The sequence below is a fragment of the Sebastes umbrosus genome, chromosome 20 (genome assembly GCF_015220745.1).
Source record: "Sebastes umbrosus isolate fSebUmb1 chromosome 20, fSebUmb1.pri, whole genome shotgun sequence".
NCBI lineage: Eukaryota > Metazoa > Chordata > Actinopteri > Perciformes > Sebastidae > Sebastes > Sebastes umbrosus.
Window position 1 is genome coordinate 187,414 of NC_051288.1, and position 27,851 is coordinate 215,264.

Sequence of the window (27,851 nt, forward strand, 5' to 3'; positions counted from 1 at the left end):
CATGAGTGCTCCATACTGGAGAGTGTCGGATCTGCCAGCAGATGGCAGTGTAAACCTGCAGTACTGTCAGCGTTAAAGCCTGGAGAGTAACAACGTCACAGATCAACAAAAGACCAATGGTGGTTTTCACCGTACAGACACATTTTTTATGGATGTAAGTTTGTTCGTTCAGGCCTAACATGCTGCCTGTAACTGACATACAGACTAAGGAGGACTCAGGTTCACTCATATGTGAAGAAGAGTAATAATCCTTTAATCACATCACAATACAATTCAATATATTGATAGAAATGTTATACAACTTATTTATTTCAGTGTTATCACATTCAAATTGAACGACAACAAATACACAAATCATCATATGTTATCTGTAACATCACATCAACCACCAACCAGCAGAGAGTGGAAACCACAGACAACTGAAATAAAGGAAGAGAAAACAAGATTTGGGGTATTTCAGCCAACTACCTTAGGTTTGTCTGTTGCCAACATGCGTTGTGTGTGTGTGTGTGTGTGTGTGTTCACTTTCCAATCAGTCCATGCACAGAGGCACAGCTGTACAGGAGAAATAAGACTCAATGAGAGTGAAATCCCGGTGAGTTTTAAAATGCTGCATTTATTTCCATTATTAATTATAGTCATTACTGCTGTCTCCTCCCGCTGGGAGGGAGAGGGGGGGGGGGGGGGGGGGGGGGGGGGGGGGGGGGGGGGGGGGGAGAACAAGAGAGGGAGGAGAACATGATAAGTAAGAAAGAGGAGAGGGGATGAGGAGGAAAAAACAGGTGTGAGGTGGAGGAGCACAAGACAGAAAAGAAAGATTACAGAAAAGAAAGATGGAGAGAGAAGATGAGAGGATGATTGAGTGAGTTGGTTTGAAGGTTTTGCTTGGCATCGTCCCCACATTCCTACTTGCTGTTTTAGACACCTGCTGTGTGAGTAGTTAGAGAGATCACCAACCTGGCTTAACAGACGGGAGAGTGCCATCATCATAACAGAACCGAGACATTAAAACACAACTTGTCTGAGTTTGTAAATGATATTATACTAATAATTGATCCGGGTCTCAGTCTATACTGTTTATTGTAACCGCAGTTCTTTGCTTTTTACCCAAATAAATCTAATCATTTCTTCTTCTAGACAAAAATATGAATTTGTGACATTGCCTCATATGCCACGCCATCACGTTATCATCCCAACTCGTCACATACCACCGCATTGTCACGCCCCTTTATAGGTTTAGGGAACAAAACCACTTAGTTAGGTTTAGTAAAAAACAACATTGTTGGGCTTAAAACTACTACGTTTGTGAAGTGAAAATGAAACTCAAAGCAGCAGTGGGTAGAAACGGAGCAAATATGATTAATAAAAGGTATTTTTATAAAACGGTCACTATATCCTGACAGTAGTGCATGAGACAGATAATCTGAAAAAAATCATGTTCCTCTGTGTCCTCCGGTGTCTTCCGTTGTCCTCCGGTGTCCTCTGGTGTCCTCTGGTGCTCCTAACGGCATCTGCAAGATTTCACGGACCGGAGGAAAACAAGCAGTTAGAGCTGATCTGGAGTCTGCCGTCCAGCTGCCGTCTATGACAGCCGGCTGTCAATCACTCTGAACTCCGACCAAACTGCTACAGCACACCGCCAGCATTGCTGATGTGCTGCTGCTGCTGTCAGCCCTTTCTTTCTACATAGTTTGCCTTTCATAATGGCCATTTCATTCCATTATAAATGTTATTTATATTTATTTTAGACAGAAAAAGGTGCTCTGAAGTGTTCTCATTTGTAAATAATAATAATAATCCACAATTAAAACCTGGTACTTTATTCATTCATGGAGCCCTGCAAGTCCCTGCATGTTCACAAATGAAGGAATTCTGTCCACAGAAAAAGGCTAGAGGGCTTTTATTTTGATACGGAAACAGGAAGTGTTGAGTTAAAAAAAATATATATTTTTTTCATGTCTGTGACATATTCCACAGACAGACATTGGAACTATAGTAATGTTGCTGGTGTGATGTCAATATACAGTCAAAGGAGCTCTTTCACTGTCTGTTGTTGCTGTGAACCGCGCGGCACGCGTCAAAAACAGGCGAGACCTTGAATCTCTTGAAGAGATTCTGATCCGCAGCTGAGCTGCTCTAACCCTAACCCTTAACATGGGCACCGAAATAAAAAGCAAGAGGTTCCACGACACACACACCGGCCGTTATCCAGTGTTTGGTTGTTACTAACTGTATTATCGCAGGATAAACCCGGTAAGATGTATGGCGGATGCATAATTAACAAATGTAGATGCTGAAACACTTGCACATGCATTATGTTTTATTCAATAAGACTTTGGGTTGACCACAGTTAATTCAAAATGCAGCAAGAAAGAACACAAAAACACATAGCTGTTCTCAGATCTGTGCATTGAACTCTGGTTAGCTTTGTAATGGATTACCGTATCTATGTCTTGTTCACACAGCCCGACATGGCCTTTCTCCTCAGTACCTCTCTGACCTGCAACATTAAAGATATGTTGTCAATATGTTTGCAAAATGTAATTCAAATACCTATATGCTTTATTACAACCCTGTCTCCTACAAAAATGGCGTTCCCATACAACTACCTGCATTCTCAATTGTGTTTCAAGGGGAAACATATTTTATCCCAAATTATGGTCGCAGTTTTAAACATATGGTTAACGTTGTAACATACCAAAATGACTTGGTTATGTTTAGGCAACAGAACTACTTGGTTAGGCTTCATAAAACATCATGATTTGTCTTATATGTACATTTGTTACATTATTTAACTTATAGACGTAAATTAAAATAAGTGAACGTCGACATTTGGTTTCACACGGGACACAAACAGCAGTGTCCTTGGTGAAAGTGTCTCCTGTGTTTGTTTGACCCATACATCCAGCCTGACCTCCTCTGTCAGGTTTACGGAGATTTACGGGTTTGGACCCAAATACAGAACACGACGAGGAGGCAGCAGACTGAGTTCAATGATTTAATGACCGGAAAAAAACAACTTACGAAGAACAAAAATGCAGCTCGTCCACAAATTAAAAGCAAATGAATAACTACAAATACACAACTCTCTCAAGGGTGACACACTACACAAGGAGCGACGACGAACTGACAGAGAAACAGGGATAACACACAGACGAAATACACAAGGAGAACAGGATGATTGAACACAGCTGGAACAAATCAGGGCGGGACTGACAATCACAAAAGGTGGGAAACAAACAAAGGCAGGAAGTAAAACCAGACAAGACACAAGAGGAGTGAACTTTCAAAATGAAACAGGAAACAAACTACAACCAAAACCCAGGACCATGACAGGAGCAGGTGTCGGCCTGACCCCCGACACAGGAACGGGCTTCGGGTCATCCGGGACCCCTGACAGAGGAACGGGCTTGGAGTCATCCAAGACCCCTGACACAGGGACAGGCTTGGTGTCAGCCGAGACCCCCGACACCGGAACTGGCATGACGTCGGGTGGGCCACTGGGTAGCTTAGTCGATCGCTGTCTCCTAGACCCACGCTTCGTTCTAGGGGCTCCAGACCCTAGATATCTTGGGGATATCACCATGCAAGATCCCCTAAAAGGGGACTGAGACTGGTAGCGAGACTGCTGGGGCATGGGCTGAGGCTGCTGGGGCATGGGCAGAGGCTGATGGGGCATTGGCTGAGGCTGCCGGGGCATGGGCTTAGGCTGCCGGGGCATAGGCTTAGGCAAGAAGCTCAGAAAGTCAAGACGAATAGTCCGGACAGGGGACTGGTGACTAGCAGGCTGGGAAGCACACTGGAGGCTTGCAGACAGCGGTGTAGACTGGTGGTAAGTAGTGGAAACCAGTTTTTCCACAGTCTGATCAAATTCAATGATTGATTCAATTCTTTCCTTGAAAAAAGGTGCTGCTCTGCTGGGTCCATACTTGGTCAGTTCGTACTAAATGACAGAAAAAAAGCAACTTACGAAGAACAAAAATCCAATCCACAAATTAAAAGCAAAGGAATAACTACAAATACAAAACTCTCTCAAGGGTGACACACTACACAAGGAGCGACGACGAACTGACAGAGAAAAAGGGATAACACACAGACGAAATACACAAGGAGAACAGGATGACTGAACACAGGTGGAACAAATCAGGGCGGGGCAGACAATCACAAAAGGTGGGAAACAAAACAGGAAACAAACTACAACTGAAACCCAAGACTATGACATCCTCCCTACGCAGACTTCGACAGATTAAAACAGTGTTTGTGATACGTCAAAAAGAAACATAATCTGTGAGAAAATATGTTTCCCTTGAAACTTAATTGACAATAAAGTTTTGTTGTATGGGAATGTCATTTTTTAGGAGACCAGGCTGCTTAATTATTGCAAATTCTAATGTAAATGAAATCAAATGACCACATGGCAAAGCTAGTACTTGTACTTGAAGATAGAAAACCTGTATACACACTGCACCGAGTGGGAGCCCAGCAGCTCATCATTCCTCAGGGCCCCAGCAGGTTATGGTAACAATGTGCCCCCACTGGTTGTTAGATTTCAATCAGAACAGACTTCATTTAAAGTGAGAAATACTTTATTACACATTGCACAATAATATGAATAATGAAAAGTCTTTGGCGATTTAGACCCCATCGTGACGTAGTATATTAAAGGGTGTAGTGATGCAGTGGTAGGATTAGGAACACTGGTGGTGATAGTGGTGTGGTGGTAGTGAAGGGAATTCGCTGAAGATCTGATGACGGGATGTGGAGCAGGATTGGACACTGTGTGATAGAGACTGGAGCTGATGGGGTGGGGTCACATTGGTTTGTGCTGTAATGACAAACTGACAGCAGCAGAGAGGAGAACAGTTTTAACATTTTGAAAGAAACTTTATGATTGGCTTAGGGAGATCGTGGCAGAATCTGGTTGGTTACGAAGAGCGAAGCACACAAAGTCAGCTGATAGAGCAGAAGCCGGAGAGAGTGAGAGAGAGAGATTTGTGAATGAATGAGAGTGTAAGAGAGTCTCCCTGACTGTAATTTATGTTTTTCATGACACGGTAGAAGCTGAAGGCTACCAGAAACTGCCCGAGTGACAGGTCTCTGTTTAACCGGGGATCTGATGACTTTAACACCGCAGAGATATTGGCTCCAGTGGCGATAGCTTTATCGCACTTGGAGGATGGCAGCATGAAGCTGACTAAATGAACGTCTTTACCTTGTAGGATTTTTGACCTTAGACTTGTGGATATGTTTGCTGCTTGTGGGATATACTGTATAGCCTGTATAGTAGAGGAACTGGGATGGCGGATGTCAGAGAATGTTGAGCAGTTTCAATTGGAGTGGATATGGAGGGCTGATTGAGCATGAAATCCAGCTGCAGCATGGAGGCCTGGGTGGCGGCGATGGTTGCTGATGTTTAGGCGGGGGCAGATGCCGATTGTAGGCGTGGGTCAATTGTGTTGATGGAATTAGCCAGAGACTGCAGGTTGGAGATCAAGGTGTTATCTGTGTTAGCGGGGCATGGATGGGCAGCTGGAGAAAAAGTGCAAGCAGGGATGTTCTTTCTCTTCGGCTGAGGAGCTTGGGAAGGGCCTGATTTCTTGGCCCTTTTACGCACGGGAGAAGGCACAGTGGGGGGGATCAACTGGGGCAGACCTAGACGCGGGGACTGCCCAGCAGGACCACAGCTGACTGTTTGCATCACCAGCTCATGGAGCTGGAAAGAGACAGACCTGGAGCTGGAATGATGCCGCGATCTTGGAGCAGACACATAAGGGCTTCTGGATCGTCTGAGGGGGAGAAGCGCTAGGCAAGTGCTCCTGCGCCGCCCGCCCGATGAGTTGGATGCGGGCTCCAGTGGAACATTTGTGCCGAGGTCTGGCTCTTCCAGAAGAGGATCGAGGTCGAAATCCGACATTGTCTTGATGACCAACAACAGGATGCTAAAGATGTTAAGGATTTCTCTTTCCATTCACATCAGTTTGTGCTGTAATGACAACTAACAGCAGCAGAGAGGAGAAAAGATTTTTTGTGGCAGAATCTAGTTGGTTACGAAGAGTAAAACGCACAAAATCAGCTGATCGAGTACGAGCTGTGGAGAGAGAGAGAGACAGAAGGATTTGTGAATGAATGAGAGAGTAAAGAGTGCCTTCCTGACTGAACTTCAGATAAGTTTCATTTGTCAAATATTTTGTTCACTCCATTTATATCAATGATGGTACACATTCCATCCATCCATCCATTATCTGTAACCGCTCTTAATCCTCAGAGGGTCACAGGGGGCTGGAACCAATCCCAGCTGACATTGAGCCTCCAAAATGACCGTAAAGCTTAATCAGCACCTCTCTCAAGCAGGAACAGAACCAGAACATTAGAACCTTCATAAAGGGAGGATCTATTGCAGGGCTGTTAGATCAGACTGCATTTGTTTTATTGGTGGAACTTGCACCTTTCTATAGATTTAATGTCTAATATAAATAAAGTAAATACATACAGTCTGTGCAGCATACTGTATCTCCTGTAAAATGTGCTGTATAAGTTTTGCTTACACTAAGCTATCTCAGATTGGAAAGTGTTGTTTCTCCTCTTTCATTTGTGTGTGCAAACTCCTCTCTGCATCTCTTGTATTTTTCCAAGACCAAATCAGTTCAGCTTGTGTAGCAGCGCTGAGAATACTGAGAAAAGTTGACGACAGTAAGTGACCTGGTCCTGACTCAGAGAAACAACGGCTACAAAACATGGTAAATGTTTAATTCCTTTACTGTGTGTTGTGTATACAGTGTGTGTGTGTGTGTGTGTGTGTTTGAATAGAGAGAGGGTTTTCTTTCCTCGGCTCAGCAGTCTAGCCGTCAGTGAGGCTCCGGTCTCTAGATGAATTTGAAGAAATACCCAGTATGGGGCCTCAGCAGCGCTCTCCTCAGCCTCCCCAGCCTCACTACTGTTTGACACTTAATTAAAGCTTTCATTAGCTCCCTGGGAAGTGCAGAATGGCCCTCTCTCGCTTATTAGCCATTGTCTTCCCTTACACCTCTCATTATGTGACGCTGTGTAATTGTTGCCATGTATTACCTATGCATGCAGGCAGAAATAATAATAAAAAATTTTTTTTTCATTTCTCACACTGTTCACTTGTCAGAATCATTGACTCACTCTGTGCTCCAGGTTTGTACTTTTTAATGATGGCCATTTTTTTACACATGGATGAGAATAAATACACTGATGAGAGAAGTTGTTCTCAACTTGTTTGGCATTCCAGGTGGCTTCAACCACGAAAGTTTAGTTTATTTTGAAAGGGTTTGTAGATGAGTTCTGGATATCTTAATATACTGTAGATCTACATCCTTGTTTTTCCTTGTCTGCCTTTCACCAAGCTTTGCTGGGTGTTGGTGCAGTGCTGCAGATGAAGAAAAATGGGAATGCCAGCACCAGACCAATAACCCTAGTGAGCAAAAAGCAAACATATTTCTGCAGAAGTGTGCATAGTTATGCATAATAAGATGCATTTCCAAGCCATTATTAGACAAAGGCTGACAATCACCTGCTTGTTATGCAGAGCCACTGGAATGACAGATCTGAGGAAAAGCCCATTTTCTCACACTCATTTGTTTGTTGTGTGTTTTACATCTGACTGCCATTGTGGGAGCAGGGCTTCCGACGCACGAGAACACCAGCATCCTCTTCCCACATGTTCATAAAAATTCACATTGTTCCAGGGCATTTTTGAGCCCCAGGAGAGAACAATGGAGGGGTTTCTCCATTGCGGACCCTTAAATTAGCATGATGATGTATTTATGGCAGTCCTGTGCGACATTAACGTTTTGGGAAGGAAAATGATGGCACATTCGGCTGTGGTGTAAAGGCCCTGTAAATCTGGTGGCTTGCACTTAGCATGCTTTATTACACTAGCTGTCGAGCCTATCATCAGCATCATCTTCCTCCGAGCTCACACTCTTTCTTCCCTCTTTCTCTTTAATTCTCTCCCTCCATCAGTTTCCATTGTGCTCACTCAGCTCATCTTACTGTCAGCTCCCTACATTGCTCTTCTCTATATTTTTATCTCTTTCTTTTTGAGTCCACCATTTCTTATTCACCTGTGGTCATAAGAATTCTCTGTTTTTATTTTTCTCTACCTATCTGCCTTTATACCACATATTATTTTTCTCCTAGAGTTGAGAATGGGATGATTTTTTAGTTTTTTTCAGGTGTCCAGGGTTTCTGAAGTAAAGGTCCAGTTCCTTTTTTTCCTGCGTAGTCAATGTTAGGTGGCTGATAGTTGGAGGAACAAGAAATATCTGGTTATATACAAAAGTCAAAGTTGCAAGCCTGTGGACAAGAGGGAGACAAGTCAACTACAACCAAACTGCATTTCAGTAAGGAACATCCAATCACTAAGCTAAAAGAGTAACTTAAAACCCCCTGGAAATCTTGTATTGGCTCACTGCCAGTGGTTAAACTCATCTGGCAGCAGTGACAAAGACATGCACTCCAGGATGTGTTGGTACTCTGTGACATCAGTCTTGGGTGTGATTACAGGTAAGAATGAAAACAGAGAGAAGAAAGAAAACTTGGATACCTGATAAAACATTTAGTGGTTGAAATCAGTTTTTTTAATGAATTCAGCAAACATGGTGCTTTACTTAGGTCTGCAGTTGAAGCTCTGACTGGTATTTCATCCATGGTGGCTCATTTACAGTTGACTTTGAGCCTAAAATTGAGACCTGAGACCCAAATGCGGTACATACCCGCTTCTTTTAGAGCCAACTGGCAATGCCAAATTGGACACTTGATCGGAGGGTATATTTTTTTTTTTTTCAATAACCTTTACTATACATTAGTTTCATGGGCAGATTAACCTGTTATGGTGACCTGGGGATAAAAGTTGTTGTTAGTATTGCACTTTTCAAACCATTTACAATTCACAATTCATTTATTCATGCAATGAACCTTGGGCTTTGGGGTTGCCTGGGGCCCTGGGGTAAATGGACTTGCATTTATATAGCGCTTTTTTAGTCTTCCGACCACTCAAAGCTCTTTACACTACATATCAGCATTCACCCATTCACACACACATTCATACACTGATGGCAGAGGGCTGCTAAGGTGCCAACTTTGCCCATCTAATCTGATGGCTCAGCCTTCGGGAGCAATTTGGGGTCAAGTGTCTTGCTCAAGGACACATCGACATGTGACCCGGAGCAGTCGGGGATCGAACCACCGACCTTCAAATTGGTGGACGACCTGCTCTGTGGTCGTCCACTGCTCAGCCGCCCCAAGGGTAGTTGGCCCTTGGTGCCCAATTGGTAAACCTGCCTTGAATTCACTGCATTGTCTTTTCCCCTTTTCCTTTGGAGCATGTTGCGGACTTGCAACATCTGACAGGCATGGATGCAGATGGAAATAAATAAGCAAACCTAAAACCAACCAGAACCAAAAGCTTATTCAACAAAGCACAGCTTGTGTAGCAGAACTCTTATTTAGAGTCAGAAAAGTCAAAATCATTCAAATTCATGGCATAAAATGAGCATATAGTATAGTGTCGTATGTCACAACTATACTGAAAAATACTGGATTATTTCTCTGTTGTTCCAATGCTAATGGTCATTGTATTTTACATCGTTGGAAAGCCTGTTTATTTACCTTCGCAATGATGTCCAACTTGTAAGGATCATGCATTTGTGGGATGAGCAGCACAGCTGATTATGCGGGTAGCGCCCAAGAAAAATTTGCCAAATTGCTCTGCCAATGGTAAACAGTGTATTCTCATAAGGCTACCAGGAAGCCTGCAATGACTGCCCTTCACCGTCAGGCCCGTTTGCGCTGGTGTCGACAACACAGACAATGGAACCTGAACATGTGGGGGAATGTCATGTTCAGTGATGACTCCAGGTTCTGTCTGCCAAAGTTGGATGGCAGGGTCAAAGTCTGGAGACGACGCGGAGAACGCTATGCTGATTGTTGCACCGATGGAGTAACAGCTTTTGGTGGGGGCAGCGTCAAGGTGTGGGGCGGCATCTCCCTCACTGGCAAAACAAGGCTCGTCATTGAAGGCCATCTCAATGCAGTGAGATATCGGGATGAGATTCTGCAGCCAGTGGCGATCCCAAATCTCCAAAATCTGGGACCTAACTTCATCCTCCAAGATGACAACGCTCGCCCCCACAGAGCCAGGGTTATCACAGACTACCTCCACAATGTGGGAGTAGAGAGAATGGAACAGCCGGCCAAGAGTCCAGACCTCAACCCAATTCAATACTTACACAACTACGCTGGCTGACCTGCAACGAATCCTGGTTGAGGAATTGAATGCCATCCCACAGCAACGTGTGACCAGGTTGGTGACCAGCATGAGGAGGAGGTGCCAGGCTGTTGTGGCTGCGTATGGATCTTCCACCGCTACTGAGGCTCCTGACGGTGTATTAAACGAGTGTAAAAAAAAAGTGTAAAATAGACAATATGTCTTGTTTGTTCCTTGTTACTGATAGAGAGTTCAATCATCCAATCCACCAAACAACTCAAAACAAGAGTCAACACCAACAGGAGAATACACTGTTTACCATTGGCAGAGCATTTTGGCAATTTTTTCTTGTTCGCTACCCACATAATCAGCTGTGCTGCCTCATCCCACAAATGCATGATCCTTACAAGTTGGACATCATTGTGAAGGTAAATAAACAGGCTTTCCAACCATGTAAAATACAATGACCATTCGCAGCTGAACAGAGAAATAATCCACCAAACACAAGCTTCCGAACTTTGTTTTTCAGTTTATATATTGCATATTATAGCATTTATATTTAACAGCCCTTGTTAATATTTTTGGAAGCTGCTGTGATTTTTTTTTTCGATGCTCAGTGTCAAGTCTTCCACATCAGGGTGTCCTGGCACTGTGAGAGCGGCGGCCTGTTGCAGCAGCACCTTGTATTCTTGTGTTATTTCTGTGGGTTTGGATACTCCAGCTATCTACAATGGCTGGCTGTTGGGCGAGGAGCGCCTTTACTTCTTACTAGCCCCTGGCGATATACTTTTTGGCTAGTTTGCAGTGCGAGTTACAACTCAGATATTGTTTACTCACGGACTCAGCTGATCAACTTAAACAAGCCGGTCATGTTCCAGGGAGAGAGGCTGGAAATCCCGAAGAAGTTACGGAGGAGGAGCAAATTCATCTACAGGAGGAAGTTGGAAAATAAGCTCCAACAAAACAGCATGAGAGAAGTGTGGTCGGGCATGAAACTCACCACAGGCTACAATGTTGCCAGCCAGCCCATGGAAGAGAATCAAGCCAGAGCCGATGAGCTAAACCTGTTTTTTTAACAGGTTTGAATCAAGCGCTTCTGCTCAGCCATTCCCACTCCCTGCCACTTCCTCACCTGCTGTCCTACCTCCACACCACACCATGGCCCCTCCACCCCCCAGTCCTCCCTGCCCCCTCTCTGCCCCTCCCCCTGGATTTTCAACCCCCACACAGTCACACATCAATATCACCTCGGACCAGGTCAAGTGGCAGCTGAAGAGGCTCCAGGCAGGTAAAGCAGCAGGCCCTGATGGCATCAAACCAGGTGTCCTCAGGTCATGTGCAGACCAGCTGTGTGGAGTACTCCAGCACATCTGTAATTTGAGCCTGAGCCTTGGGAAAGTCCCAGTGATGTGGAAACCTCCTGTCTGGTCCCTGTACCTAAAAAAGGGCGTGCCAGTGTTCTGAATGACTATAGACGGCGTCGACTTCCCACATAAGGAAGACTCTGGAGAGGATTGTGCTGGCCCACCTCAGACCCCTGGTGCAGAGAGGACTGGACCCCTTGCAGTTTGCCTATCAGGCTAATATTGGGGTAGACGATGCCATAATCTACCTACTCCCATCTAGACAAGGCAAACAGCACTGCAAGGATTACATTTTTGATTTCACAAGTGCTTTTAACACCATCCAACCTGTACTCCTGGGAGACAAACTACGGACAATGCAGGTGGATGCTTCACTGGTGACCTGGGTCACTGATTACCTGACTGGCAGACCAGTGGAAGTGGTGCAGTCCTATACGTACCTGGGAGTGCACCCGGACAGCAAGCTGGACTGGAGTGTGAACACTGAGGCCATATACCAGAAGGGCCTGAGCCGACTCCACTTCCTCAGGAGGCTCAGGTCTTTCGGTGTATGCAGGACGATGCTGAGTGTGTTCCATCAGTCAGCGGTGGGGGGTGCCCTCTTCTTTGCTGTTGTCTGCTGGGGGGGCAGCGGCATTAAAGCCACAGATGCCGGCAGGATAGACAAGCTGTTAAAGAAGGCGGGGTCTGTCCTTGGAGCCAGCCTGGACCAAGTGGGTACGGTGGCTGAGAGGAGAGTGCTGGCTAAGCTGCTGGCTATTATGGACAAAACCACTTCACCACACTTTGGCCAGACAGAAGAGCACATTCAGCGAAACACTTCTCCTACCTCGGTGCGGTACAGAAGGTCCCTCCTACCCACTGCCATCAGACTGTACAACTCATCTCTGGACTAACTAAATAACACCCCCCCTCTCTCTCAAACACACACACACACACACACACACTGTCACTCATCCATCCAGCAGTGCAGTCAGACATGCATCACAATTGGACATTAGTACTGGCACTTGCTAACCAGCTCTTAAGAGTATTTATTGCTAATGCTTATTTTCTATCTTATTTATTCTTATTCTATTCTTAATCTTGTTGTGTGATTGTTCTATCTTTTGCTGCTGTAACTCAGAAATTTCCCCTCGGGGATTAATAAAGTACCTACCTACCTACCTATCCTAAAATTCAGAAAGTCAGGAAGTCAGGGCAGAACCTTGAAGATCGGGGGGCCTTGTGTATAAAAGGCTGTATTCAAAACCGCATACTGCTTACTACTGACAAACGCAGTATGCAGTATACAGTACATACTGCATACTACTGAAGAACGCAGTGTAGAGTGTACGGCTCTTCAGTAGTATGCAGTATGTGACGGTTAAAGCGATGTATTTAGCAGTATGCTAGACGAGGCTTTAGCCTTTAAACCAGCTCTTAAAGCACTGGACTAAAAAACGAACTCGTATCACTACTGCAATATTATCTAACTTTGATTTAGCTGTTTATGTTCTGCTTGTTTACTTTTAAAGATACTGCAGGTTTAAACTATTTATTCTAACATGAAGTGAGACAAACAGGATCATCAACGAGGGGAGACGGGAAATATAAAATATTCATCCACAAAATTTACGTTACTCAAACTGCTTTTTCAGTTCCAGCAACTAAACAGAGGACTGATCTCCCTCCAGATATTAGAGACATGTTAAAAAGAGTCATGTTGTCTCAGCAGGTATCTCTCTGAACCATCAGAAGCTGTTCTTTCCCTCGCCACTCTGCTGCTCTGTAGCCAGCCTGGGAACGTGACTGGCCGGCTCTCCAGCGGCGATTGTGGAGCTTTTCAACTCCATAAAGACAGATGATCATAGGCTCCTTTTAATTTATAACAGACATCTGTGTTGTGATATTTAAACAAACTATCCGTCAATAGGGAAATCAAAGCCTCTCGTCTACAGACCGGTCTCTAGAGAGCTCCATCCAGCTCATAGCGGTCTCTGAGCGTGACTACCCGGCTGGCTGGCAGCGACTCCGGCAGGCGTTAGCTAGCTGTCATGGCATTTTGTGGAGCTTCTAAACTCCGACAACGGTGGAACAAATGTTCGATTCGTCATCTAACTTCGTAAAACTGCCGATATTAAAAATCTACACCGTTGATTTCTCGCCCCAAAAACTTTCAGAAGTGAATTTAGTGATGAAATAGCTACAAAAAATGTTAAAAACAAGCCGTTTTTGGCTGCTGTTTTTGTACCCGTAGCCTGTAGCGATCCAGCGCTTTGCATTGTGGGATACAGTAGGCGAGGTAGACTGGTCCGATGCAGACTGGAGATTTTTTTCCAAATCAGTACGACGTCTGGTTATTTTTGGCATACTGTAGATTTTGCTTTTGTTCACATACTACATACTACATTTTGGCCAAATCAGTACGTACTACTAGTATAGTATGCGGTTTCAAATACAGGCAAAGACTTTGCAGCTTTCACACTGGCGTACTCACAAAATTGGAAAAGTACGTAAGCACAGAAATGTCCACATGTATAAAACCGTGCGTACGTCTGTTCCTGCGTACCTTTCCTTTACACAACCCAAATAATGTGAAATTGAGCTTAGCTGCATGTGCCACTTGGTCCGCCTTGTCTCCTCCCATTCATAACTATGCAAATGACTATAAATACGCGCCATGCTGTCACCTAGTTTCCAAATAACAATAACAATGGCAAATCGTGCATGAAAAGGAACAAAAAAGTAGAATTTCACCGAGTGTGAAATTGAAGTGCTTGTTACTGAGGTGGAAGCTAGAAAAATATTTGATTTGTTGCTCTTTCCCCAGGAATCGGTAACAAACGCAACGTCTCCACAGCAGCTGACTGTGTGCTCCCGGAGGCGCACGGTGAGCTGCATCCCGGGCCTCCACTGCTGAGGGGCGCCGGTCTGGCCGCGTCCTCACTAACGCTGTGCTGGAGTCACAGAGAGAGATTAATACAATGAAGGATATAAACGAATTAAAAAGAATGAATGACGTTCTTGGTGAGATAAATCAAATATTAAAAGACCTTGTTAAAAAATAAATGTTTGTCTCAACTCACCTCGTTGCTTTACATTCTGTGTATCTCATCTAAACGGCGCTGTATAACTGCTGCATTTGGCTCATTGTTAGGTGGGCCAGGGTCCGGTTCATCCATCTGTAGCTCCTCTGGAGCACAGACACAGCATGTTGGTCTGCCACATTGTGCACCACGCGATGTGGTTTTGACACAATGGTTTAAGGCATGTCGTCTCTGGGAAATTAGTTTAAATGTGTTTTTGTTGTGCCTTTCTGATGTTAAACATTATGCGCAAACTAGTTAATAAATATGTGTTTTAATCCCACTTCATAAATAAAGCTCAGTAAGTTGAGTGGAAAAAATATTTTTACTCATTTGGCGAGTTTCAGTATTTTGTAGTTTGACACTGCCAAATGACAGAGTTTGGAGGACGGCCCGCATATTCTCACGTCACGTTGATTTTTATACATCCCGGCGTGAGCGTGAAACACAGCGTACGCAACATTTTAGTACGTGCGTACAGTTTATACATGAGGCCCCTGGAGAGCAGAGAAAGTACGTGCGAGAATGCGTGCGTGTGTGCGTAGGATTCAAAGGACTACAGGTGTGTGTGTGCTTGTGTGCAGTGCATTTAAAAATATCGCATGTGTGTTTGCATGTAACAGGGATGGAAGGTTGCATGTGAGGGAAAAATATGTGCGTGAATGTGTGTGTGTCAGCCCCATGAGCGGTTATGCCAGCCAATCATCTCAACTAAAGGTCAGGTTTGTAATTAGATCAAAGGGTTGCGTGTTTGTATCTGTGTGTGTGTGTGTGTGTGTGTGTTTCTGTTTGAGCAGAGTCATTCAGAATGATTGAATGACACCTATGATTACCCTCTCCCACTGCTAGAGATGAGGAGGTAGGGCCCCCACTACAAAGAGCTGTCATGACCATGATGAATGTGAAACGAGAGGTTTCCCTTGTATCCACACACACACACACACACACACACACACACACACACGCACACACGCACACACACACACACACACACACACAGAGGGCTGAGAAGAGTGCCCACATCCTACTGTATGTATATCAACATTATTCAAATTTAGGATGAATGGTATAAAGGGAAACACAGCACAGAAAGACAGTGAGGGGGCAGAATCCATTTGTTTAGTGTTGAATGTGTTCCCTCAGTCAGGCAGAAAGCAAATCTGCATGCATTAAGGAAAAGTAATGAGTTAAATGTAAGCGGGGAGGAGATTGAATACCTTAAACAGTGTATGCTGCACCGGCCCTTTCTGGAAATTACATTTTGCTTCCCTAAGCATGTAAATAAGGGATGGAAACAAGCTGGAGCAGATACAAACAGGACTGGGATGTTGTTGACGCAGGTAGGAGCTGGTCTGGCTATTAGCAAGTATTAAAGATAATTATCAATGTAAATAAAATTAATATTAGTACATTATCAATATATATTAATAATAACGGGGCACCAAATTATATTGGTGCAGTAGCTGGAAAAATATTAAAATGGCTGTCAAAAACAATTAATAATTATCCAAATAATTAATTATCCATCCATCCACCCATTTTCTTTCCTTTATCCGAGGCTGGGTCGCGGGTGCAGCAGGCTTAGCAGGCTTAGCAGGGAATTCCAGACGTCCCTCTCTGCCAGCAACGTTTTCAAGCTCTTCCTGGGGGACCCCGGGGCATTCCCAGGCCAGACCAGATATCTAATCTCTCCAGCATGTTCTGGGTCTACCCTGGGCCAATTACCAGTTGGACGTGCCTGGAAAACCTCCAAAGGGAAGCGTTCAGGAGGATCCTGATCAGATGCCCGAACAACCTCAGCTGGTCCCTTTAGAGGTGAAGGAGCAGTGTCTCTACTCCGAGCTCCCTCCGGATGTCTGAGCTCCTCACCCTCTCTCTAAGGCTGCGCCCAGCCACCCTACGAAGGATGCTCATTTTGGCTGCTTGTATCCGCGATCTTATTCTTTTCGGTCACTACCAAAGCTCATGACCCAGAGGTGAGGGTTGGAACGTAGATGGACTGGTAAAGGACAGCTTTGCCTTCCGGCTCAGCTCCTTTTTCACCACAACAATCCGGTACAGCACCCACAGAACTGCAGACATCGCACTAAACTACCGGTCCATCTCCCGCTCCATTTTACCGTCATTCGTGAACAAGACCCAGAGGTATTTAAACTCCCTCGCTTGAGGAAAAGACTCACGCCCAACCCGGAGGTTGCAATCCACTGTTTTCTGGCAGAGAACCATGGCCTCAGACTTGGAGGTACTGACTCTCATCCGGACCGCTTCACACTCGGCTGCAAACCACCCCCAGTGCTTCTGAAGGTCACTGTCTGTTGAAGCCAACAGAACCACATCATCTGCAAAGAGCAGAGACGCAATTCTGAGGTCCCTGAACCGGACCCTCTCCTCCCCTCGGCTGTGCCTTGAGATCCTGTCAATGAAAATCACAAACAGGATCCGTGACAACGGACAACCCTGGCGGAGGCCAACACCCCACTGGAAAAAAGTTTGACTTTTCTTTTTACTTGCCGAGGTATACGGACACAGCTCTCACCTTGGTTATACAAGGAATGGATGGCTTGTAACAGCGTATCAACAGCCTTGTGCTCGACATGGTGTTTGTTATGGCCAATCCATGACTAGCACTGAAGTCCAACAACAAAGCACCACTCAGGTTCAGATCAGGCAGGCCGTTCCCTCCCAATCACCCCCTCCAGGCTTCTCCATCGTCGCCCACAGCGTTGAAGTCCCCCAGCAGAACTATAGAGTCCCCAGTCGGCGCCCTTTCCAGGATGCCAGCCAGAGACTCCGAGGAGGTTGGGTACTCTGAGCTGCTGTCTGGTGCACAAACAACAGTCAGACACTTCCTCTCAGCGACTCGCAGTCGCATAGAGGTGACCCTCTCATTCTTCGGGGAGAACTCCAACACAGCAGCACTCAGCCGGGGGCTCGTGAGTATCCCCACAACCGCCTGGCGCCTCTCACCCTGGGCAACTCCAGAAAAGGCGAGAGTCCAGCCCCTCTCCAGGAGTTTGGTTCCAGAACCAGAGCTATGCGTGGAGGTGAGCCAAACTATATCAACTGCACCGGCTCCGGTTCCTTCCCCGCCAGAGAGGTGACGTTCCACGTACCTAGAGTCAGTCTGCGATGCCAGGGATCAGCACACCGAGGTCCCCGTCTTTGCCTGCCACCCGGCTCACACTGCACCTGACCCCAATGCCTATCCCTGTGGGTGGTGGGCCCATAGGGTGGCAGCTTCATGTAGTTCTTTTCGGCTGTGCCCGGCCGGGCCCCATGGGCCAAGGCCCGGCCACCAGATACTCGCCAGTGAGCTCCCCTCCCTGGTCTGGCTCCAGGAGGGGGCCCTGGTTTCCCTATTCAAGGCAAGGTTACACAACTCTTTTGGTGCCGATACATATAGGGTTTGTGAATCGCTTTTGATGTGGCCCCTCCCCTGGGACTACTTTGCTTTGGGAGACCCTACCAGGAGCTAATGTCCTCGACAACACAACTCCCAGGATCACTAGGGCACACAAAACCCTCCACCACGTTAAGGTGCCAATTAATTGGAGGGGATTATTAATTATGGTGAATAATATGATTTAACATATATTAAATCACCTTCAGAATCAGAATGCCTTTATTGTCATTGTGTTGAGCTCTCAGGGCTTCCATAGAATATCAATTACACAACAGCCTTCCTCAGTGTAACCTTACTAGAATTAACCTGAAAAGAGGATAAAACTCAAATAAACAAAAGTAATGGCGATAAATAACAAGTGGACGGATGCAACAAACATTATTAAGCTACAGAATCAGGTTTTATCCATCTCTCTCAATGTACTTACACAGAAATAGTAATAACAACTAGGTACAAGGACAACACAAGTAGTGAAAAAATAGGTGTATGTATAAATAGTATATACATATATGTATAAAAAGCACCAAGGGTAAACAATAAAATGAGAAATAAAATAAAATGTCTATATACAAGTGTAAGTTGTAAACAATACTAATAGTGTAATCAAATAAACAATAAATGATAAATTAAATAGCCTGACACTTCTTATATAATTAACAGCAGAATAAAACATCACCAAGGCAGACAACACAGGAGGGCTGAGGTTTTACCCAGAACCATTTGCCTGTGAAGAACCCTTTTTATCAGAAAGCGTTCTTGAAGGACTGTTGAAAGCATGCGTCCAGCCCACACCCCCAAAAACTGTGATTGTAAACCATGATTGTTGTGGGCTACTCTGTACTACGGCTGCTGGATGTGGTTCCCATAGCCCCAGGCTAACCTGTTAAACAAAAACCACGGTTAGGGTGGAGAAAAATGTATGGGATTTAAAAGGGAATATAAAGGGTTCTTGTTAGCACCCTTAGAAGGTGTAAAGCTTCTGTATAGAAGCACTAGAGAGGGTTCTGAGTGGAACCATTAAAACATAGAAGGGCTTTTCTGTAGAAGCTCTCATAGGGGGTTCTGGGTGGAATCTTTCACATATGGTTCTATATGTAACCCTTTCATGCTGGGATATAGGTAGAACTATTTGAATGGGTTCCAGGTGGAACCTTTAAAAAAGGTTCCACTAGGAACCAAAAAGGTACTCTCCTATGAGGACAAGCCGAAGAACCCTATATGGTTCTAGTTAGCACCTTTATTTCTAAGAGTGTATAAACAATATAAACTCCACAGAGGCCGCAGCCACAATCACATAGTTAGCAGAAAGATAGATGCACAGTTTTTGCACAATATGTAGTGCACACACATGCACACAAAGCTACATTGCCTATCAAAGGAGACGTTTTCCACTAGAAAGTGAATTACACACACAGTAACTGTGTTGTTGTACTCACCTGTCTGAACATCACTCTGTGAGTCTTGAGCACTGCAAAATCCTCCACAGCTCGTTTATTCTCAAAGCATAATATAATGAGTCCACTCAGCCTCCCTGTCCCACTGCGCTACTCAAAGTGTTCATACATTCTGAGCTGATCACGATGTGACAGGATTAACTCAAAAACAGCAGGAGGGCCCCACACACCTCACTTAAGGTAGAGGTTCCTTATACCCCTTTTCACACCAATGACCAGGGTTGGACCAGGGTTATCCTTTTGTAAATTCAAACCAAGTCAGTCAACCTGGGTTGAACCCTGGTCAGGACGATTCAGATACAACCTGGGTACCAACCCGGGAGCAATTTTTAGTTTCATAAAATGTTTAACTATGTTGTATGTACGGAGCTGTAATGTATGCAGAAACATACAGACAACATACAGATTTACAGCATCTATTCACCAACATGAACCTTTTTTCCTCTGTCTATCTACAGAACCCATTTATCATAATATTAGACTACACTTGTTCTATCTAATATGATAATATAGGCTACATTTACAAAATGATAAGAAACCTCTGAAGACTGAAATATATATTTCACTCACACCACCATCCCAGCTAAGATTGGCTTCATATAGTAGACCTACTAAAGTTGTTCAGCTGGACATGTGGCAACTGATGGATAATATAAGAGCTTGTTCAAATGTAATAAAATTAGTTTATATTCCATTTAGTTTGCTAATAGCTCGATAATGTAACGAACTGGGACTGGGTTTGTTACTTTATAACAGAGAGAACAGGCGACAGATGGATCTTCATGAAGATTTATTTTGAAAAAAAAGAGATAACGTTACAAATTGAACATGTGCAAACATGCTTTAAAAACAGATGTGCGTACAGCTGGCGGTGCCGTGAGGTGGTCGGCTCATTATTAACACTGTGTGTTTCCGTGTAGCGTAACGACGGATGCCTCTCTCATTCAGCAGCCTTGTTATGTTCGTTTAACGTTACACTACGTTGTCTCTCATCGTCAAGGTCATCTACCGCTTTTTTCTTCATCACCTCGGACGGCCAGCAGCTCCCGCACCTCAAAGTCTCGCCACACATCCGTGTTGTTCTTGTCCGTCGTTCACCTCCGGTGTCTCAGAAAACATTTCTGCTACGCACACCGTTTGTTTATGAGCCACAGCGACCTGTGACAGCTGTGTCACGACTGTGCGCCCTCATTTGCAACCGAATAGGTTTGTCCCGCTCTGTTTGTTAGCGACACTGGTCCGTGCCATTCGCATCGAAATTGATCCTGGTCCGACCCTGGTCTGACCCAGCCCTCGACCTGGGTCGCAAAGTCAAGTCAGTCATTGTGGGTTAACCCTTTCAAACACAACCAACCCTGTTTCAACCCTGGTTGAGTCCTCAGTGTGAAAGGGGTATTCGTGAAAGCAGAAGTTACTGCTGGATCTGACATGTTAGCCAGACCCAGCATGAACCTGTTGGTCATGCAACCTTGTGGGTGTGTTTGCTTTGGGTCACTTGGCAGTTTGGCTAGGTGGTGCATTAAATCACTGCTTAATTCATTTTGTAGCAACAACAAACTGTGCTGAGGTACAATAATGCTAATCTTAACCTGTGATGACTGGGTGCCCACTGCTCCGAAAGATGGCTTATTTGCAGAGATCAAATTCCATGTATGTTCCTGTATGTATATGACGAATCTTGTAAAGTTTAGGTCTTTTATATTATTATATGTAGACTGGGATATGAAATCCCAAATCCTGATGTTCTGATGAATGCCTCTACATCTCGTCGGTCAGGACCTGTAGCTCACCGTCGGAACATGTCATTTGTCTTTTTCTCTCTGCCGTTGTCCAGCCTACTGTGTTCTTGGCGCAAAGGCAACATTTATACTTTACCACATGGATAATTGCAATCAGATGAAAAAAAGGACAAATATCACTCAGAAAATGTTATGTGCGTTTTTGAGCAGTAATATCATTAGCACAATATCTTTTGTGAATCGGACTTGAGACGGGGCAGATAGTGGTTGCACGTGTTGCATAATTCTGCAATACATTCTTTGTGAATTCAACCCCAAATGTCTACTTCTGAAAAATACTGGCCCTAATGAAATCATAAGGATTATACCGTGAACTTGGTAAATACAGGTTTTACAGATATTAAGTTTGACTAAGTTGCTGTGGCTGACCATCTACACCTAGAGAATAAACTTCTCCTATTAGGTTAGTGCTTCTCTCTCCTTCTCTGTGTTTTTACTCACTTGCTCACTTGCTTGCTCTCTCTGGCTGTCCAGAGGAAGATGGAGAGCACATTAACTATTGATAATCTGTGGAACAGCATCACATTCAGAAATAAAATCACTGTCTAAATGTATTCAGAGGCTGCTCGTAAAACTGTAATTATACACATTACTTTGAATATGAAATGCTGGCTGACAGTTATTGTCAGGGGCTAATAAAAGCCATGCATCTCCTCAGCTGTTGAGTGCAACACAGGCAGTGTGGCTTTCAATATGTTCTTACCACAAGGGTTGTTACCGGGCCTGGTCTCACCATAGGCCTGGTCAACATATTATGCATCCTTCACTAGGTCTCCACTTGTTGGCTTTGTGGTCGTTTCGAGGGGATTATTGTCAGTGTGTCATATTATTGCCTGTCCATGGCTTGACCTGCAACGACACAACGATACCTGCGGGTGTTGTTGATAGCTATCAATAATGAATATTATACAACATTGTTTCTAACAATATATAAGGTAGGATAAGATAGAACTGTATTCATCCCTAGGGAAACTGTTGTGCAGCAGTTGCAGTACAAAGTGTGCAAGTAGAATGAGTGCAAATATAAAATAGAAATAAACAGATATCAAAAATACACAAAATCCAAAATACACACAAGTTCAGCAGTAAGGTTCATAGGTTGCTTCTTGTTGAGTTTCATACAGATATGCATGAACATGGCATATACTATAGCTATGTATGTATACTATCAAATCTCAAGCAGAGGTACAGTGGAGGAAATAAGTATTTGATCCCTAGCCGATTTTGTAAGTTTGCCCACTTACAAAGAAAAGAACGGTCTATAATTTTAATGGTAGGTATATTTTAACAGTGAGAGACAGAATATAAAAAAAAATCCAGAAAATCACATCATATAAAAGTTATAAATTGATTTGTATTTTATTGTGGGAAATAAGTATTTGATCCCCTAGCAACCAGCAAGAATTCTGTCCCCCGCAGACCGGTTAGATTAGTCCTCTCGCTTTAAGAAAGTACTCCGAATCTCAACTCGTGACCTGTATAAAAGACAACTGTCTCAACTCATTACCTGTATAAAAGACACCTGTCCACAATCAGATTCCAACCTCTCCACCATGGGCAAGACCAAAGGGCTGTCTAAGGACGTCAGGGACAAGATTGCAGACCTGCACAAGACTGGAATCGGCTACAAGACCATCAGCAAGCAGGTTTGTGAGAAGGAGACAACTGTTGGTGCCATTATTCGGAAATGGAAGAAACACAAAATGACCATCAATCGGCCTCGGTCTGGGGCGCCACGCAAGATCTCGTCTCGTGGGATATCGATGATCATGAGAAAGGTGAGGGATCAGCCCAGAACTACACGGGAGGAACTTCTTAATGATCGCAAGACAGCTGGGACCACAATCACCAAGAAAACCATTGGTAACACACTACGCCGTAATGGATTAAAATCCTGCAGCGCCCGCAATGTCCCCCTGCTCAAGAAGGCACATGTACAGGCCCGTCTGTTTGCCAATGAACACCTGAATGATTCAGAGAAGGCTTGGGAGAAGGTGATGTGGTCAGATGAGACCAAAATCGAGCTCTCTAGCATCAACTCAACTCGCCGTGTTTGGAGGAAGAGAAATGCTGACTATAACCCCAAGAACACCATCCCCACCGTCAAGCATGGAGGTGGAAACATTATGTTTTGGGGGTCTTTCTCTACTACGGGGACAGGACGACTTCACCGCATCGAAGGGAGGATGGACGGGGACATGTACCGTGAAATGTTGGGCGACAACCTCCTTCCCTCAGCCAGGACACTGAAAATGGGTCGTGGATGGGTCTTCCAGCACGACAATGACCCAAAACATACGGCCAAGGCAACAAAGGAGTGGCTCAAGAAGAAACACATTAAGGTCATGGAGTGGCCTAGCCAGTCTCCGGACCTTAATTCCATAGAAAATCTGTGGAGGGAGCTGAAGCTTCGAGTTGCCAAGCGACAGCCTCGAAACCTTAAGGATTTGGAGATGATCTGCAAAGAGGAGTGGACCAAAATCCCCCCCTGAGATGTGCGCAAAACCTGGTGACCAACTACAAGAAACGTCTGACCTCTGTGCTTGCCAACAACGTTTCTCCACCAAGTACTGAGTCATGTTTTGCTAGGGGATCAAATACTTATTTCCCACAATCAAATGCAAATCAATTTTTAACTTTTATATGATGTGATTTTCTGGATTTTTTTTTATATTCTGTCTCTCACTGTTAAAGTGAACCTACCATTAAAATTATAGACCGTTCTTTTCTTTGTAAGTGGGCAAACTTACAAAATCGGCAAGGGATCAAATACTTATTTCCTCCACTGTAAGTGTTTATGGTTAATTCAAAATATTGTGTTGTGGTTGTAATCCATAAGAGCTAGTAAACAAGCAGAGCAGAGAGTCATGAAATGGAGGCTGGAGTCAACTCGGCACCTCTCATCATGAGGTAGATGAGTTTGTAGAGTTTTGTTTGCCACAGGAAGGAGAGGAAGGAGAGTCATTGTCCATGATGCTCCATAGTTTGTTCAGCATCCTCCTCTCTCTGAGCCAGCCTTCCTGATGAGCGTGTGACTGCCCTGCCTCTGCTGCCCCAGCACAGAATCACTCAGCTACCACAGACTGGTAGGGCATCCTCAGCATGGTAAGACATTGAATGACCGGAGCGTCCACAGGAAGTACAGTTGGCTCTGGCCCTTCTTGAACACAGCATCTTTGCTCTTAGCCCAGTCCAGCTTCTCCAGATCCAAGGTACTTGTAGTCCTGAACAGCGTCAACATCACCTTGATGGAAATAGGTGTAGGGGGTGTTTTCCACCTACTGAGGTCCACCACCAACTCCTTCGTCTTACCAATGTTAAGCTGCAGGTGGTTCAGATTTTAAACCACCATACTTAACCATCATATAAAATGTCATCATCATCATCATCATCATCATCATCATCATCATCACCATCAAATTTATAAGAACTAGCATGAGTTTACTTTGAGATATGTTGAGAGGGTGTGCTGCAGGGTACCTGGGCCTTTGCTGCGAGCTGTCTGATCCTCAACAGTGAGAGCTGTGTTTGTATTCTCTGAAGGAAGTCAAGCATGTTCTCAGTGGGTGTTGGACTGTGCCAAAGGTGTCCATTGTCATTGATGCCAGTAGTCACTGGATTTGGAGTTTGAGACTGTGGTAAATTGTGGATTCACTCTGAACTCCTTCTTACGAGGAAGCAACTTGATTCCCAACCAAACACCAATGGTTATCAGCTCTAGGTACTGGCTGCAAGAATGAGAGAGCAGATACAAGCAACCCAAATAATTGAATTTGTACAATGTCTTGGCACACTCTTAGGGACAGGGTGAGAAGGAGAAAGGAGCTCGATGGAGAACTGCTGCTCCTTGCCATTGAAATGAGCCAGTTTATGTCGTTCAGCGTCTGATTCAGTTTCCTGGTCATCGGCCTGAGGAGGCATTCCAGTCAAGTCCAACTGGGAGGCCCAGGGCAGATCAAGGACACACTGGGAGGATTACATCCATCTGGTCTAGGAAGGCCTCTGGATCACAGACATGGAGCTCAAGGAGATAGCTTTGGAGACGGTGCATCCGGGCTACTTTGCTTAGCATGACCTAGATAAGTGGCCAATAATTGATGGATGGGCTCATATATTTTGGAGAGCTATGAATGGCAGCCTCCAGATGCAGCAGAGTTTCCACAACTGCATAACTTGTGGAAACTTTGCATTTTGTTCATGGTATCGTACCCTTTAAGTGTTCTATATTTTATAGTAGTTATATTATGTCTTTTTTTGTCATTGTTCTGCTGGTGCTATTCACCACTACATCAACTCAGTTTCCCTCCAGGGTCATTAAAGTGAACATACCTCGTCTTTACCTGACACCATTTTAATTGTCTCTACTTGCTAAACCTTTGCTCAACTGGTAACCCATGTAGGATCAAAACAATCCCAACACTTATTTCCAAATGCTCATTGATTCAATTCCTATGTGTATATACTTCTAAAGTGTGCATGAGCTTCTGAAGTGTGTGTGATTGTGTGTGTGATCTATCCATCCATCTCTTGCCTGTGGCTGGTGGTCGATGGAGGGTATCAAATAAAGCTAGTGAGAGCCTGGAGGAGAGATAATTGAAAATCAAAGGAGGACTTTGTTAATTTGATTAGGCAGCACTGGATCAAATGAGATTCCATTATGACATGTAATTAAATACAACTTGGTGAGGGAGAGGGGTGGGAGGGGCAGAGGAGAGGTGACATGAGGTGGAGATAAGGGGAGAAGGCAGGAAGAAGGGAGGAAGATCTGGGAGGCTAGAGACAGGAAGATGGTCAGACAGTTGAGAGACACAGGAGGAGAGAAGTAAGACCCAAAGTGGAGGAGGGTTGAGGTTGAGATAGGCCTCTACAGAAGAGCTAACAGAAAACCTTGGTTGTGCTGAAGATGGAAATACAATTTAAAATGCAAAAACTAAAAGGACATGGATGAAAGGAAACTGCCATTTTATAGGAATATTCCATGGTTTGTTATGTTGGTCAACTTCACTGTTAAAATATCGTTGCACTGTTTTACAACCCAGAGGTTATGATAATATTGATTTCCATCATCTATAGCCATGCACAGGAGAACTGTATCTATAGCTTCAGTTTGACAACCTGACCACTCTGTCAGGTGATGCTATTATAGAGGGAGGATGTTGGGGTGGATGGATGGGTGAGCAAAACATCTGAATATATCACAAAATCAATGTGTGTGTAATTCCTGTTATTGTGAACCAGGACGTAAAGAGCTACAGAGCAGAGGTTGGGGTGGATGGGTGGGTCTAAAAGTACCGGACATTCTGCCAGGAGACCGTCATTCGTGTCCCGTGTGAAACCACAAGTAGATGTTGATTTATTTGGCGCGTAATTTACGTGCTTAAGTAACATTATTTTAATCCAAACCACAATCTTTTCCTCAACCTAACTAAGTGGTTGTGTTGCCTGAACCTAACTAAGAATGTTTCTTAGCTTTCTTGTCTGGACCTAAGGAAGTTGTTTCCTGTGAAGACAGAAGTTTATTTTGAAAAGACTGTATGCATGTAACGAGTGGAGATTGACATGTGTTACTGGACATTCATAGGAAAACAATCCAAAAAGGATGAATAACTTTTCGTAAGATATCATACAAACCGTTGTATGAGAATACGTTGCTGTAGTAGTGCACACGCTTCCCAGTGCACGCATAGAGGGCCTCTCCATCTCAAAGTACCGGGCTGAATTTAAGTCCCAGTCCGCCCCTGGATCACGTGACATACCCAGTTTTTTCTGATGCACACCCACAGTTTTTTTTCTGGCTACACTAGTGCACGTTGACACTCTCAGCAACAGTGCCAATCAATGTCTGCATGCTTACAAAGAAATAGGCCATTGCCACGTTAACAACACCTGTATCTCACCTGGTAATAATCTATTGAGAAGCCTGCTTCACTGCTGTGACTGCTCTGTTTCTGTTTGATGGGTAGAAAGGCAAAATACCACTGCTAATAAAAGCAGGCAGCACTGTGCTGTAGTTCTGATAACTACAGCTGTTATTACCATGAGTATTCTTCACTACGTATGTAATACATTGGTAAGTGTGTTAGGTGTCCATCATTGAGTGTCTCTTCCCATGGTTATTGTACTAACTGTACACTAGTATTACTTTATATTTTCAGAGTAAGGACGCTCACCCTTTGCACTGAAACCAAGCTGCCTTAATCCGGCAGCTTCCCATGGTTCTTCTCCCAGGGTTAAACAGAGCGAAACGTCATTGCACATACCTGTTTGACTTAATTAGAGCAAGAGAAGATGGACTTGGACTTATATAGCGCTTTTCTAGTCTTCCGACCACTCAAAGCGCTTTACACTACATGTTAGCATTCACCCATTCATGGCAGAGGCGCCAACTTTGCCCATCAGGATCTAATCTAAATACTCATTCACACACCGATGGCTATGCCTTCGGGAGCTCCGGGTCACATCGACATGTGACCCGGAGCAGCCGGGGATCGAACCACCGACCTTCCGACTGGTGGACAACCTGCTCTACCCT

The 27,851-nt window shown here is 44.5% G+C and overlaps 1 long non-coding RNA gene across 1 annotated transcript; it reads right to left on the minus strand.

The window, feature by feature from the left end:
- Window positions 1–1,988: 1,988 nt before the first annotated feature.
- On the minus strand, window positions 1,989–27,851 carry LOC119479557. Its single transcript, XR_005204701.1, has 3 exons — window positions 27,840–27,851; window positions 21,992–22,004; window positions 1,989–2,131 (listed from the first exon to the last, which is right to left on the minus strand). It is a non-coding gene; the product is annotated as an uncharacterized LOC119479557 (long non-coding RNA).